Source organism: Falco rusticolus, chromosome 2 (genome assembly GCF_015220075.1).
Source record: "Falco rusticolus isolate bFalRus1 chromosome 2, bFalRus1.pri, whole genome shotgun sequence".
In the NCBI taxonomy this organism is placed as follows: Eukaryota; Metazoa; Chordata; class Aves; order Falconiformes; family Falconidae; genus Falco; species Falco rusticolus.
In genome coordinates this window covers 10280670-10296780 of record NC_051188.1, presented here as the reverse complement: position 1 = coordinate 10296780, position 16111 = coordinate 10280670, and the positions used below count along the sequence as shown (strand labels likewise).

The following is a 16111-nucleotide window of genomic DNA, read 5'->3' as shown; positions in this document are numbered from 1 at the left end:
AGCTATGGACTTTCACTTGCCTAAATCTGGATGAATAGCAGATGATGACGTTGACCGAGAGCGGAGGATAGGCAGATGAATCACGGATTGATACTTAATCATTTAAAACCTCCAGATGGCTAATTTATGGTAGATGAATTCAGGCTTTAGAGGATAATCACATCACCTTATTTTAGGTATATAAATTAGGTGCCAAAATTAGAAAGCTGGTCTTTCTGTGTTGCCTCTGTAGCCAACAGGGAGATGCTGGTCTTCTAGAAGAGGAATCAAAATTAGATTTGTGCTCTGAACTCTAGTGAAGCGTGCTGCTCTCTGCTGAGTTTAGACAATGTGGTGATAATTATTCCTCTGTCTAAAGTGATTGGATGCCTATAGACTATATGAAATCATTCTTTCCCCAAACTGCAAAAACTTGCATATATATGAGCATAGCCTCAGGATCGAGATTCCAGAAAGCCATAAATGAAGCAATTTCTTCAGAGGTTGGTCTGAACATGCATGATTACAATGTGTAATCCAGAAGAAAACAATATTTTTTAATTTTGGGATTCAGTAGACACAGGGAAACTTTTGCCTGGTAAGATCTGGAGAGTTTTCCAAAAGAGGAAACGGTTAATAGAAGTCAAGCAAAATGTGTCAATTCATGGGTACAATGCAAATAATTCTGCTTTTCTGTCAGGTGCACAGGCTAAAGCTGCCTACAGGCAGTTTTAATTGACATGCATAGCATTCATGAAATAGATAAACCGTATGAATTCTGACCTTGCCAGTATGAAACAGGGCAATATTAACATAAGGATGCCCTTCATCCGTTTCATTATGATTTATACTGGAGGAAACGCTGATGAAAAAAAATATCTTATGTTCCCATGTACCTATTCAACATCCTGCATGTATTTTACTGAGGGAAATATATGGCTGTTACAGCTTATGAAAGGAAAATAAAAATCCTTAGTTTTAAAATACGAGAGTATCAAGGGAGTATAGGGTTGCATTACATAAAGCACAGATCTTTCAGTAGGATTTTCACTTACACTGCCAAAAATCCAAATGGTAATAATGATTGATTCACACCTTTTGTTTGAGCTTTTGGGGATTGAAACTGATTTTCTTCATCCTGTCCTGAAGAAGCCTGGTGGGTGATCCTTTTCCCCAAAGCATCTCCAGCAGCAAAAAGACCTGAAGCAGATGCTAAAGTAGCATTTAGATTCATTCTGAACTCAGCATCAGAGTGTTCATGTTGGACCACTGCCTATACCATGGCAGAGACAGAACTAGGTCTTATGTACTGCCAGCACGGTAGGCACTTTTTGATAATTAGTATGTGCAAATTCCAGTGACATTAGGAGAAAGAAGAGACGGGACTCAATCCTGTGACCTCTTGTAGAAGAATGAAGCTGGGTTAATTCTAGTTGATAATATACAGCTGTGGGCTGGCTTCAGGGGCGGTGGGCTGGCTGATGTAGATAAGGTGCAGCTGTGGCTGGTTCTGTTAAGTGGTTGAGAGTCAGTGAAGAGGGAGCAGCCGAGGAAGAAGAGAAAGAGGAAGAAGCAAGGGAAGAGAGAGTGGGCCCTGGATGAGGCAAGATGAGAAGACAGCAGAGGGATTGTATGAAGAGTATGTTACTATGAGATGGCAAAAGAGTTTGTTACAGCCAGCTAGTTTGGAGAGTGCTGTGACAACCTCTGAGCACACATCAGCCTTAAGTGGGGCTTTCATCATCTGTTGGTGTGATTATTTTTTTTTTAATTTTTTTTTAATTGTTTAACCTGTCTTCGGTTTCTTCTTGAAAACATGGCACAATGTGCAAGTTATAAGAGATCAATTATTGGAAGGGTGAATGAGGTATCTCTAATTCCTTAGCAAACTAAATTTAATATTTACATAAAGACATATGATGACATAGCGTGAACCTGATATGAGATTTTTGCTTCGCATTATGCCCTTACACTCGAGGTGATGAAGTTCTGCTGAACACTTTACACAGTAAATGTATCAATGTTGTGCAGTCGTACTATTTTCTGATTATGACAGTGATTTTATTTGAATAATTATGGTCTTTCTGCATAGTTTATAATAACGGGAACAATAGCAGCAACAGTCCTGACAGCTAATGCAACTACTGGCTTATATTTCCAGTTTTTTCCTTAGTTTTAGCTGCTTGATCAGTCACATTAGCAAGACAGATACTGTAATAATTCATCTAACTTGCACCCCAAAGCAAGTGCATGCATCTGCAAAAATGAGTTTGTGGGTAGAAGACTACACTAGGAGAGGTCCAGCAGTGAATGGTGGTGTACTGCCATATAATGCTGAATGATACCAAAAGGAACACATACACTCTTTAAAGACAGTAATAGCATACTCAAAAAAAGTAAATATCTTGGGATGAAAATAATTTGCCATACAAAAGACAACAACACGTTGATGACATTTCTCATAGAAAAAATTGTAGCAAAATGATTCGTTTGGGAAACACTGCTACGTCTTAGGCACTGATCTTCAAACTTTCACCTTCAAGCTACCATAACTCCACACGACTGAAGTCACAATTATTTTTTTTCAGCCTTCTGAAGTGCAGTCATCAGCATTCTCACAGTATGTATAATTGTTTTTTTATAGTTATAAAACTGCAGCAATGGAAGATGACAGCTTGTGCTAGTTAAATGGAACCCTGCAGTGCCATTTCTTGATAACACAGAAGATTATGTATGGCACCTGCACAACCCTGGGATTATGAAAGGCGAGGATAAGAAAAGACAAAGAAAACCTTGGGGAAAAGAGGATAAGCTATAGTCAGTTTGTGACAAGAGTAACAGAAACTCTACTGGGAAAGAGCAGAATAGGACTTCAGGCAAGTTTACTCCTTCCAACTAATTTTATGTAGCACATCACAGTATGATAACCTTGGTATAAGAACAAGCCCAAAGGTGAAGTTTTTCCTTCAGATTGGTTAAGTCCTTGTGGTAATTAAGCTGTATGTAAACAACTCCACTGTGTGATAGCTTAGGTTTTCTTCCTCACCATCATGCCCTCCTCTTGCGTGAAACACAACTGATAACCTTTGCATCCTGGCTGCCCTGTCTTGCACACTGTGCCAGATTAGTTCTCCTTATTCTCTTTGAACATCTCACTAGAGTTCATCACTTTTTTCCCATATGCTATCACTCATTCCGTCCTAACCACCCTTCAAGACTCCTAAGTGTGCATCTCTCCTTTGGCTCTACTCAATGCTTTCCTAGACACTTATCTAGACAACTACTGTAATACCATTTTCTAAGTCTCCTGTTTCAACAGGTTCTAAAATTTCTTTCTCTAATTCTCTATCTTCTTCTGTATCAACTGTAAGTTCTTCATTTTCTCCTTGAGGTCAAATATAATCTGTTGCTGAAGATGTTTTTTGTTTCTGCTTCAGTAGTATTTTCTGCAAACCCAAAGCTACATTATTTTCTTGGCCTTAGCTTTCAAAGGACTTCTTCCATGCAGCAGCATATGTATATTTATGTTCATACATGAGCTCAACCTTTGTCATTATTAAGACTGCAACTACAATTTAATTTTCAAGGTTTAAATAAAAGTTTTCATAAGCAGTAATGAAGAAGACTCAGGAACATAAAATATGCATCATTTCTATGTAACTGTTGTGTGGTAAATAATGTATCGCGTGCCCTCTCCTTTTAAAAATACAGAAAGATTTCTGACTTCTGCTTGCTTTTTAAGTCATTCAGTGTCAACAATCTCTTGTGTTCTGAAACATCTTAACAAACACAAAAGAAAGAGGCCTTTTTAGCAACCAGTAGGAGTCCATAACTTCTCATCCTGTGTCTGGAGGGCAATGAATGCTGCTAAGCTGTTCCGAGACATTCTTACAGGGAATTTCTTCTACCGTGTTTTTTAAGTTAGAGATACTCAGATGCTTCCACACGCCTATTTCTAGTGTTTCTCATTAAGCACTTGCCATCTGAGGCAGTCTTTTTGTATGTGCCTTCTTGAAACATCAATGCCTGGATTTATCACATTTCATTTATGTGGCTGATGAAGATGATGAATTTGGAGAGCAGTTGCCCTGTGCTCACTATATAGTCAGTTGAGGAAGATGTGTGCATATTAGATAAACAATATTAGATATGTATGCTCAGGAAACAACTGAGGTCATAGGAGCAATGGTTCACCCTCTGAAGGTACCACACTCTTGCCATATTGTCTATATTGATGTCTATAATATCTTACAATGTCTACCATCTCTAAATTGTAGCTTGCTTAGGTACTTAATGTTTGTGTGCTGAATCTAAGTCATGCCTGTTTCTAAAGAGTCGTATAAACAGTATATACAGGCTGACTGGTTTTAAGATTTATACATCCTTTGTTGGAGCTGATCCATTGCTGATTATAGAAATAATAATCTCATTAAAAGTTGCATTCAAGATGATTGTCATGTTTCCCTATTACAGCCAGGCAGGGAGAGATTGAAAGCAGAGCAGAAATGAGTGAAAGTAACTGTGATAGCAAAAAGTAAACTGATCTTTTTCAAGTATCTGGGTAGGAACTCTGGAGTCGGACAGAGAGAGACAAGCTTTCCAAAACAGGCAAGCCTTTTTAAATAGTTTATCTATGCCTGGCAATATAAATCTAAGTGGAAATTTTAAGATCCTTTAAATAACATGGTTCAGATTATATTAGCATAATATCATGTTCCGATGGAAGATCTCTCTACAAAGTATCTTCTGACTCAACATCTTTTATTGATTCTTTCCACTGCATGGCATTTTTTTTAAACTATTATTCCTTTTTTTGGATCCACATTTAAATTTGTTTAAGAGAAGCAAGCAGAGCTACTGACAAATTTTTAATGTTTTACCCAGCTGGAAATTGCTAATATATTTTCATGTTTTTTCTGATGAGAGGATATTACATTTTCATCCCACGCTATGCATTAAATATTTCCTTTTCTTTTGGCTTTTTAAGCAGAGAATATATTGCAATCAAAAAAGCTAAACTCCTTTGCTACCTAAGAGGTATACACCAGAGAGAGCTTTCAAAAAATCAAATCAAGTTTATGAAGTACTATAGAGATTATGTCCTTGTACTCTTCTAGAAGAAGAAATAAGAAATCAATTTTCTTTGCACTATTTATTTTTTAAAATAACAATTCTAAAGCAAACTGGTAGTTTATGTGCAGAACCAAATCATTCTTTCCATGTCAAGTAGAACAATTTTGTCAGACTCACTTTGTTGCTGACATGCATGTCATGCTGTTAAATATAAGTTGACGGAATGTATGACATAACTAGACTAGAACTTATTCATAGGGATCAATTTTTTCCTCAAAGAAAAGAAAAAAAGTTATGCCGTGGAGTGGTTTTGAACTGTCAAGGGAAGACAATATCCTGGTAGTAAGGGATCTCTCTAGGAAGTTTGAGAGTTGTCAGCAGAGGTCATCAATGACACAGACATCACTGCCTATGTCTCAGTGGAGTCTTAATTCGTCCCTTGGGATATGGCCATTTATGTTAAGTGCCACTGAAACGTATTGGGTGAGAAAGTGAAAGTATAATTTGCTCTACAGACATGACATTTCTCATTCCCAAGGTTTCATTCCTGAAATTATTTCTTCGTGTGTGTAAGTGTTACAAAAGCAACTGTAGAACATGGAGTGGGAAAGGCCTTTTGTGAGAAGCACTTTACCCATGCAGGCAGTTGAAACATGCACTCACACACATGCACACACAGATGTACTGTTGCTAAATGATAATGTTAACAAATAGAAACAATTGAAAACACTTTTTTTTTTTTTTATAATCGTAAAGGTAACAACTTTCTTGAGCACAGGGGAAAATGGTGAAGAATAGTCACCCCAAGTGGCATAGTTAAGCAGCGCAGAGACAAGGAGGCCAGCACAGAATGATCTCAGCTCAGAGCCAGCAAAAATTTCTGTAATTCCTCAGCAAAGCATGTAATTGGAATGCACATTGACATGTTTAACATTTTTACTTTATGTTCGGGAGCAAAAACTGCCATGATCCTTTATCTGTCCCAAGTGCCTACAGCAGCAACTACTAAATTCCAGAAATGGTCATTTATGCACATGAAGTCACTAGCACAGTGACACAGCCGCTTTGTTCAGTGGGAGCTATAGTTAGGGGTCTTGCCAAAGACATCTGATTTCAGACACAGATTTACTGTAACTGTATTTCAGACACAGATATACCATAACTATAGCAGGGGTATATACAGGATATTGCCTGCTACAACCCATATAAGCCTGTGTATCTGACATGGGAACAATTGTGCAGCTGCTCAGCCCTGCCCTTTTTTTAGATGGGGACTGAGCCTACCCTCGCAAGTGCAAGTACAGGATTTGGGCACCCTAGCAAATTAACTCATTGCACATAGGTACAGGATCTGAAGGGAAAGCCAAGGGGAGCTGCTTTCAGCAGCTTTCAGGGCTGTCATAAACCCTGTCAGAAGGTTAAAAGGCTTTTCACATGAGCTGGACCTAGTCTCAGCATTTATTAAATAATACCAGCTGTTTGCCTCACCAGCAACTAGTCTGTAGACAAGAGTTCGTGGTTATACTTGTAGGATGAATGATTGCTTATGAAAGTCCCAACAGCACGAAAAGAGATGTGTTTGACCAGGGAAGGCAACAGTAAAGACCAAGACTGGAGAAGACGTGGAAAGCATATCCCCATGCCAGTCATGGAAGCATGCTTGGCTGAAACCCTTTCTTGTATTAGAAAGGTACTTTAAGAAACATTGCTTAAGAAGGACCAGAGATTCTAGAAGAGATTGGAAGCAGAAGGTTCAAGATTTAAGCCAGCTGAAGAAATCTGGCTTAAAACTGATTTGGTGCTCAACTCTGATGCACATCTAATAAACTAGATCCCAGAATGACCCTTTCATATCTATGCCAGTGGAAACTGAGGGAATGGAGAAGGCTGAGAAGGCTTTGAAGTAACTCGGCTCCTCCTCCTCCTTCCCTTCCCTGTCTGACAAGGAATGTCTTCTGGTTTGAGGGCCAATGTGCATGGAGCAGAAACTTAGCATGTACATGAAGACATGAGGTGTGTTAACCACAGAGCTTTTACCATCTGTTTTTGAGACAGTCATGCAAAGCTGCTCTAATATGATGATGAATCACCTCTAGTGTGCTCAAATGCACATAGCTACAGAGATGGGGAACCCTTGCTGAGAAACCTTCATGTTAGTTGCTCTAAACTAATGGTAGTTTACAAGCCAACATAGTCACAGGCTCCTACTGAGCATAAATAGAGAATTATAGCATATAACCCAGTGAATACAGGAAAGAAGATGTGTAATTAGATATAATCGGTCTTTCCATGTATAATTTCTATGACTGTGTCATCAAAGCTTTAATCTTCTCTCTTTATTTCCCTACCACCATCTCTTCTCTTTAATCTCATTTCCTTTATGGATGAAGTAGCGTTTAAATAACATTTAAACGCTATAGCCACCATTATATTAAGATTGAATATTTCTGCAGAAGCAGAGCAAGACTCCTGCAATTCTTTTATAAGGAAAGTTCACCGTTTCTCTCTGATTAGTCAAAATCTTGCAACCTTGTCCTCATTTCTAGAGACTCACAGCAGTAGGGGTTAAGTGACTGATGGCTGGCCAAAAATATGAGTACAACTGCGGCTTGAGACTGAGAGCATACAAGTTGGGGCAGAAATCTACACAGGGGAGGAGCCTGACCTACTGTAAGTCTCAATAGACTCTGGAAACAACTATGTAAACACCTGTTTCAAGTGCTGCTTATGGTGATACTTAAAAATGGTAAATCAGTCTAGTTCTATGAGATGGCCATCATTACGCAAATTGTCTCTCAGGGAACTTGAAATAAGCCAGTGTCTTCTTTCAGGATAAATGCACGACTGAACTGTCAAATGTTACTAAATAAGAGGATTATATTGGATTTTATTTTATTTCAGACTTTTTCATAGAGAACAGTTTCTCTTTCTTCATATTTAACAAGCCCCTTGCTTTTGGGATATCAGATTGGATTCAGCATTAGTCTTAATTGGCATAGGTTACATTATTTCACTTGAGTCCTTTATCATAAGACTCCACATATCATATAATGTTATATAAATAGAAGGGTATATGCATGCTATAATCCGTGTACTGAGATGGAAGACAGGGAAATAAAGAGAGAATCCTGGTCTGTAGCCTTAGGCCCATGTAATGTGTAGGTTGAAACGAAACATTATGCAGCAATAGACTTATATGGTTCAGGTGCCTAATTTTTTTTTTTTTTTTTTCTGTTTGATTCTCTTTCTATCGATTTCCAAAATGTATCAATATGTTACCTACAAAACAGACACTTGGAAAAATCAATCAGTTGCAACAAGTAGGGTGAATTTAATTATTAAAACAAAAAAGGAAAGATGATAAAATCACGAGTCCATAGTAAGATGAGAGGAAGGGAAATAGGGAAAAATCAGCTTCAGTAATGTAATTTATCTCATGAGGTGGGCTGTGTGTTATGGGCATTAGTTAAGATTCTCAATTTTTATCAACTGTTATGACTGCAGAATCCGATCTCAGAAAAAGTGTATACATTGGAGTTCTCTCAGCGTGTTTTAGGAGAAGACAACCACAATTTTTTAATACATTAATTTGCTTCTGCAGTTTGGACCAATGAAGTTTACAGCTAGCTGATGAATAAGAGGCAGGTACAGAAGGAGAGGTAGTTAAAGAGGCTGGAACACACCCAAGAAGTCAGCTGAATGGGTCTGAGGTAAGAATTAATTTGCCCCTGGGAAAATTCTTCTTGGCTCCTATGGGAGAGCATCCAGAAAAGACAAAATTGGTCATTGCCTACTCTCTTCCTCAATCTCTTCTGTGTGAGTACAAAAGCCTGCTATACATTTCATAGGGCTGGAGAGAGGAGCAAAGAAAAGAAGAGACCCACCTGCTTGTGAAATCTGTTTGCTCACCCCAATAAGACAGAGGTACCTGCTCAGCTAACCATGGAAGTAGTTCATCCATATTTTCTAGAAGAAGCTATTTATCAGAGAACCCAAAGCACAACTAAGTTAAAAAGAAGTCTTAAGAAATCAACAAGACGATAGAATTTTGGATTAATTTTGATTAATTCTGTAGCATTGTACTTTGCCTCTCTGACTTTTGCTTGCCTGAACTTAAAAGAATTTCAAGCAGCATTAAAACAAATTCATCCCTGTTACTCAGCAATTTCGTCCTTCACACACATCTTTGCAAATCTGCACTTCAATTCCAAAAATATAGATGTTATGCAAACTAAAATAGTGTAATTCCTCTGGAATTGCCAGATATGTTCAGTTTAAAGCATTGGGAGCTGAATGGAGACTGAAGGGACAAAACTCTGAGCCCTTTGATTCCAGGAGCTTTACCCCCCTGTGTGTGAGCTAAAGAAGACCATGTGCAATGCATACCAGCCCCATGGCCTTGTCTGCCAGGGTCCTTCTAGCAGAGAGCAGAGGCTATGCAAGTTGCAGTGCCTTACGGGAGCCTTCAGACCGAAGGCTGTGTGAAGGGTGGAAATGAGCTGTAAGGATTGACTATGTGCACTGGAGGCTAAAAGCAAGGCAGAGGTAAGGCAAGGCAAGAGAATTTACTGTTAAACCTTTTGCCACAGCATATAAAGAACCCAGCTTACATCTGTGCAGTGTCCAAGCAAGGGTTCATCTTTGCTTCATTTGGCTCCAGCTGATTGTGTCCACACTGACAGGGCAGGTGTGTTTGAGTTCATAAATTTCACTCCTCTTCTGGGAGCCAGCTAAGCCCAGGCGTTAGCCAGAGTGCGAGAAGTGCATGATAGATGATTGAGGAGTTATACCAAAACCATGTTACAGCCTTTAGAAGAAATAAGCACTTTTCCGGGCAGATACATGTTATATAACTCATACTAAAAAGAGGTGAATCTTTTTCTCAGTTACATGATTGATTTTGGGAATGCATTATTTCAGTATTGAGGGATACCCACTAAATAGCTATATACTGATTCGGTATTTGAGAGCGATGCACACCTTGCAGGCACACTGGACACTAAAGAAATATTGGGGTGTGGGTTTTAAGGTGAGTTGTCAGCACCTGGATTCCTTCACCAGGAGGAATATCATAGAACCACAGAACCATGGAATGGTCTGGGTTGGAAGGGACCTTAAGGATCATCTCATTCCAACTCCCCTGCCATGGGCAGGGACACCTTCCGCTAGACCAAGTTGCTCAAAGCTCCATCTAACATGCTTCATGTTCATGTTTCTTCTTCACTCTAGGATCCATTTTAGGTTATTTTTATGTTTGTTAACATACTTTTACACATAGTTCTTTCTACATTATTCTGCAATTCCACATTACATCTGAATTTAATATATATGATGCCTTTTAGAGGCATTATATAGCATTCCCTTTGTTATTCCTAAAGTCTTTCTTGTCCAACCCCAGGACTGCATTTCTTTGACAATTTGTGAGTTGTTTATAGCCATGGGTTCCACAGTGCCAGGCTGTGCCCATCTCTTGTTGTCCCATGCCTGCACTCCTCTGTGCTGTGTCCTGTGTCTCTGCTTCTCAAGACTGTCAGGCCAGGCCTGTATTTCTCTAAACGTAATTATGTAAAAGTCATAAAAAACTCATTCTACATAGGATAATTGCTTGTTCCTGCTACCTATATAAGACTACAGACATACTTTACAAAGAACAAAAGCACAACAATTTAGCCACAGACACTTGTCAATTAAACAAATTGCTGTCATAGCTAAAGGAATTAAAACACAGCTGCAGGCTGGCCAAGTTCAGGCAGAGCAAGTCTGGCGAGCCTCACTCCTGAAGTCTTGCAAACTCAGTAAAAAGCTTATAACTTGTTAATAGCAATTGTGTATTACAGGACTACACACTGCACACCATTTCCTCTGTGGAGACCTTAATACAGGCTATCAAATCCAGAGTCTGGAATACACAGACCCAAAGCAGGTAACCCCCAATCATCCCTGTTTCCACTGGTCTCAAGATTTCCTTTGAGAGTAATTTCTCATCTCCCTTTCTACAGTTCTGTTCCCAACTCATTTGAGGGCCTGGCTTTGTGTAAGGAAATATGTCCATAAACCCCATTCAAGCTAACTAAGACAACTTTTTTACAGCAGTCTAATATGCACCAAATACCTGCAGTGGAAACGAAACGTCATCCTACAGAGATTACAAATCATAGCTTTCCATGCATGAAAATGTATGATGGCAATATTTTAATGCATAACTGTTCAAGATGATGCGGTACACACGGATACTGGCCCATGTGCCTTTCAGTTCATGCTGGTAGATTACAGTATGCATTATAGCGACTTAATGGTATATTTACCACAAGCAGCATTGTCTAATGAATAAATACTTAATGTACCTCCATTAATCTTAGAAGTGCCCTGTTTTAAACCATTAGATCATTACTTTAATAAGGTATTTTCTAATGCAGAGGAGTTAAAGCAAACACAGCAGTTCTTTGAAGCCAGATGACTGCTTAAGGCACAATAAAAAAGAAAGACGAATTATTAATTCAAAGACATATGAAACCAAATCTAGGTAAGAAACCATACAGAGAAAAAGTAGCTTGAATTTTATTTTTTTTTTCTTGGTAGCATTTGCTGGTTTGGAAGCAAGCAATTTGTATTGGCAAGATAAGTGCTTTGACTTCCACTGCTGAGGGTGTTGCCCTGGTTTTGGATTCAATTGGAATTAGCTAAAAATCATAGCGTATGACACTTTTAATGAGGAATGTTCCTTTAGTTGTCTTATATACCTTGGTCCTCCAGGTATTCAATACCTTAGTTTGGGAAGAAAATGTGGTCCAGTTGTTAAGGCAACAGAAGTTGGGAGCTTGTGAAACCTTGCCATGGAGCTCCCATGTATCACAGAACCATAGAACCACTGAGGTTGGAAAAGACCTTTAAGATCAAGTCCAACCATTAACCAGGACTGCCAAGTCCATCACTAAACCATGGCCCTAAGCATCACAGCTACATGTATTTTAAACACCTCCAAGGATGTTAATTCTACTACCTCCCTGGGCAGCCTGTTCCAGTGCTTGACCACACTTTCAGTGAAGAAAATTTTCCTAATATCCAATCTAACCATCCCCTGGCATAACTTGAGGTCATTTCCTCTTGTCCTTTTGCTAGTTACCTGGGAGAAGAGACCTGTCCTCACATGCCTACAGCCTCCTGTCAGGAAGCTGTAGGGAGCAATAAGGTGCCCCCTGAGCCTCCTCCTTTCCAGGATAAACACCCCAGTCTCCTCAGTTGCTCCCCATCAGACTTGTGCTCCAGACCCTTCACCAGCTCTGTGGTTCTTCTCTGGACACGCTCCAGCACCTCCATGTCTCTCTTGTAGTGAGGGGCTCGTATATAGTATAGTGTGATAAGATGGAGAGTTATCTTAAGAATTATGTAAGGGAGATATTTAGATGCCTAAAGAGATGGATAATTTCCTGATGGGATCTTTAAAAGCACTTGAATCATGTACAGTTAAATGCAAGGCTGGATGTCTATAGTATATCTGTTTCCCTAGGTGCACATTCAATCAGAGCAATGAAAGATTTCCAATTGAAAGAATCAGAAAGAAAATTATGACTGTGGGTACTTTTATTGAACTTCTGATTTATCTACAGTCTAATAATTATAGGTCTAATCCAGAGTTCATAGAATTCAATGAAATACTTTCTACTAACTTAATATACTTTATATCAGGTTTTTATAATTATAGTAAGTCATTCAGAATGAGGAATTCATCTCAGAGAATTATAATGAATTTGTGGATAATATGCTAATAGAAAACGGGCACAAATTTTAAATTGTTTGCTATAAATTATTCACCCAACTATATTGCATCTAGATAGACAGATAAGGGAATTATGCATTAATAATTATGTATTCCATATAACCACTGGCAATATGATGAAACAGATTTATTATGAAGGATCTGTCCATCAGTAAAAAGATTCACTGTGAAGTATTTCAAAGACTCCTATTTGACTTCAAGTCACTGACTAATAAACAAAGAATGGCTGGAGGCTGGCAGCGTTCAAAAATCAAGATCAGTGGGGGAAATGCTGTGCGGCAGAAGCAGCATTTTTAACACATTCCTCTTTTCTTAGCTCCTCTTGCAGAGTCTGTCTATGTCAGTGTGATCATTCTTTAAGGAAATGTAGAACGGGAAGAGTTCAGTGGAGAATATTTAGGCATAGGACCCAGCCCTCAGGTATTCTATTCTCATACAGGGAAATTTTAAACCAGACGATGTCACCGATTAAACCCTTGTTGAAATTAATGAGTTCAAAATTTTGTCCTTTCAGCAGTCCCTGTATCTTCAGTGTGAGCTTAAGATACTTGTAATTTTCCTCCATCTGGCTTGACCTCAATTTAAAATGAAATTATTAGGATCAGTTATGTCCAACACATAAAATGAATTCCTACTAGATTTAAGAGAGAAAGCGATTCATTTTAAATTTAGGAGTGACTGCTACCCTTTTTTAATTTCATGCTTTGCTGTGTATGCAGCCTTGTGTGTGCATCGCTGGGTGCAAGATTTACACCTCTGTGCACATGGCTCAGTGCAGGTGCATGTGTGGCTCTGTGCATCCGTGCACCACGTGCGTGCACAGCCGTGTGTACCCATGGCTCTGTTCGACTTCATGGCTCCACGCATGCACGCTGGTGTGCATGTGTGCACGCGTGGCTCTATGTGTGTATGGCTCCGCATGTTTCAGTGGGAAGGAGGAAGGGGATGTCTTAATGTTGTGGGCATTTGTGCAAAATACAAACTTGCTGTTTGTTTCTTTCCAAGCTAAGCATGATGCAGCTGTTTCATTGTGGCTTATCCCACTTCAGTGACCTAAAGAATTATCTGTAACTGGACATGAGATAATTCAGTCTTCATGCTGCATTAGTTCTTAACAGAAATGCAACGAAGTTTCAGTTATAGGATTTAATAGTGTGGTAAGGAGGCTATTAGAGTGCGTTGTATAGACTGTTTTATTCTAGTGATTTCACAAAATACCGTGAAAAAGCTCCAAATCATGACCTCCAGGACTGTATAGCTTGTCAAGCTCATTTTCAATCTTTGATAATGCTACCCTTGAATGTGTGAGAGTGCATATTTGCAGATATAAAATAATTGAAACGGAAATTCAGAAATTTCAGTATGGATACACAAAATGTGGGAGAGGACAAAACAAAAATAAAGTTCTGATATGGTGCCATTCTGCCCCATTTTCCTGCCTGTATCATTGTGCATGTTTCTGTGCTATCAGTGCATATTTGTAGGTATTCACAGCCATGTCAGTAAAAGGTTAGTAAGCCAGGCAGAAAAGGTGTAATTCTCACAGCAGATAATGCGGAATGTAAAAAAATAGGCACTGTTAGCAGTGTTGCTGTGCCTGCCATTCATCCCAGATCCATGTTTTACTGTGAACGAGTCTGTGGGCCCTGATCTTGCAGAGAATTATGATCCAAATCTTTATCAGTGATCTAAACAAGGGGACCGAGGGCACCCCCAGTCAGTTTGCAGAGGACACCGAGCTGGGGGCAGTGTGACCTGCTGGGGGGCAGGGGGCTCTGTAGGGGGTCTGGGCAGGCCGGGCCGAGGGGCCGAGGCCAGTTGTATGAGGCCCAACAGGGCTGAGTGCCGGGCCCTGCCCGTGGGTCACACCAGCCCCCCACAGCGCTGCGGGCTGGGGGCAGGGGGCTGGGAACTGCCCGGCGGGGAAGGGCCTGGGGGGGCTGGTCGGCAGCCGGCTGGGCATGAGCCCCCAGTGTGCCCAGGTGGCCACGGCGGCCAGCAGCGCCCTGGCCGGTGTCAGCAGCAGCGTGGCCAGCAGGGCCAGGCAGTGCCCGTCCCCCTGTGCCGGGCCCTGGTGCGGCCGCCCCTCGAGCCCTGGGGTCAGTTCTGGGCCCCTCACTGCAAGCGGGACACTGAGGTGCTGGAGCGTGTCCAGGGCAGGGCAATGGAGCTGGTGAAGGGTCTGGAGCACAAGTCTGATGGGGAGCAACTGAGGAGACTGGGGTGTTTATCCTGGAAAGGAGGAGGCTCAGGGGGCACCTTATTGCTCCCTACAGCTTCCTGACAGGAGTCTGTAGGCATGTGAGGATAGGTCTCTTCTCCCAGGTAACTAGCAAAAGGACAAGAGGAAATGACCTCAAGTTATGCCAGGGGATGGTTAGATTGGATATTAGGAAAATTTTCTTCACTGAAAGTGTGGTCAAGCACTGGAACAGGCTGCCCAGGGAGGTAGTAGAATTAACATCCCTGGAGGTGTTTAAAATACATGTAGCTGTGATGCTTAGGGCCATGGTTTAGTGCTGGACTTGGCAGTCCTGGTTAATGGTTGGACTTGATGATCTTAAAGGTCTTTTCCAACCTCAATGATTCTATGGTTATATGATTCTAAATTTATCTGATGTAGAGTGACACTGCCAATAGATTAATTTCCAATGTATTTCACCACACGCCGAAAGCAGCACAGCATCCACACCTCTGCAGGTTTAATGAGTTAGTTCATTAACTCTCAATGTTAGAAGTAGGGAGCTGTGTCTTAGTGTAGCATCATACCACAGCCAGGATGAAACAGCTGCAATTCTGAATGGAGCTTTCAGATGCTCTTCAGGATATAGAGGAGGAAAATAGTCAGGGAAGGACATAGCCCTCGGGCTCAAAGAAGAGCCTTTAAGTAGTCACCATGCTACTGCCATTTACTGCCTTCCTGTGTGTTTGGGTCTACAAAGACTGCACTGTGAAAAGATGGGGTCTGTTTTTCCCATTCCTCCATGCCTACTTGTCCTGTCATTTCTCACTTGCATGGGAAAGGAGAGCAGCAATTAGCTGGCAGTTGCTCCCTTCCCTCTAAGGCTGTGTGGGCAGATCACATGGGACTTGTCATGGACCATTACTCCCAGAGCGAGCATGTGGAAGAACTCACAGCTGAGCCTGTAATTAATAAAGTAGAAGAGTGAGGCTGGCCGGCGGGAGATAAGGAATCATTTCTGAGAAGGGAGCAGGACTGCGGTTGGATCCACCACAGTGATGGAGCAACACTGCTGCGGCTCACTAATGGGTAATGACTGC

The 16111-nt window shown here is 40.6% G+C and overlaps 1 long non-coding RNA gene across 1 annotated transcript; it reads left to right on the top strand.

The window, feature by feature from the left end:
* The first annotated feature begins 1488 nt into the window (after positions 1 to 1488).
* Positions 1489 to 15416, top strand: LOC119142642. Its single transcript, XR_005102367.1, has 3 exons — positions 1489 to 1499; positions 12010 to 12015; positions 15321 to 15416. It is a non-coding gene; the product is annotated as an uncharacterized LOC119142642 (long non-coding RNA).
* Positions 15417 to 16111: the final 695 nt, after the last annotated feature.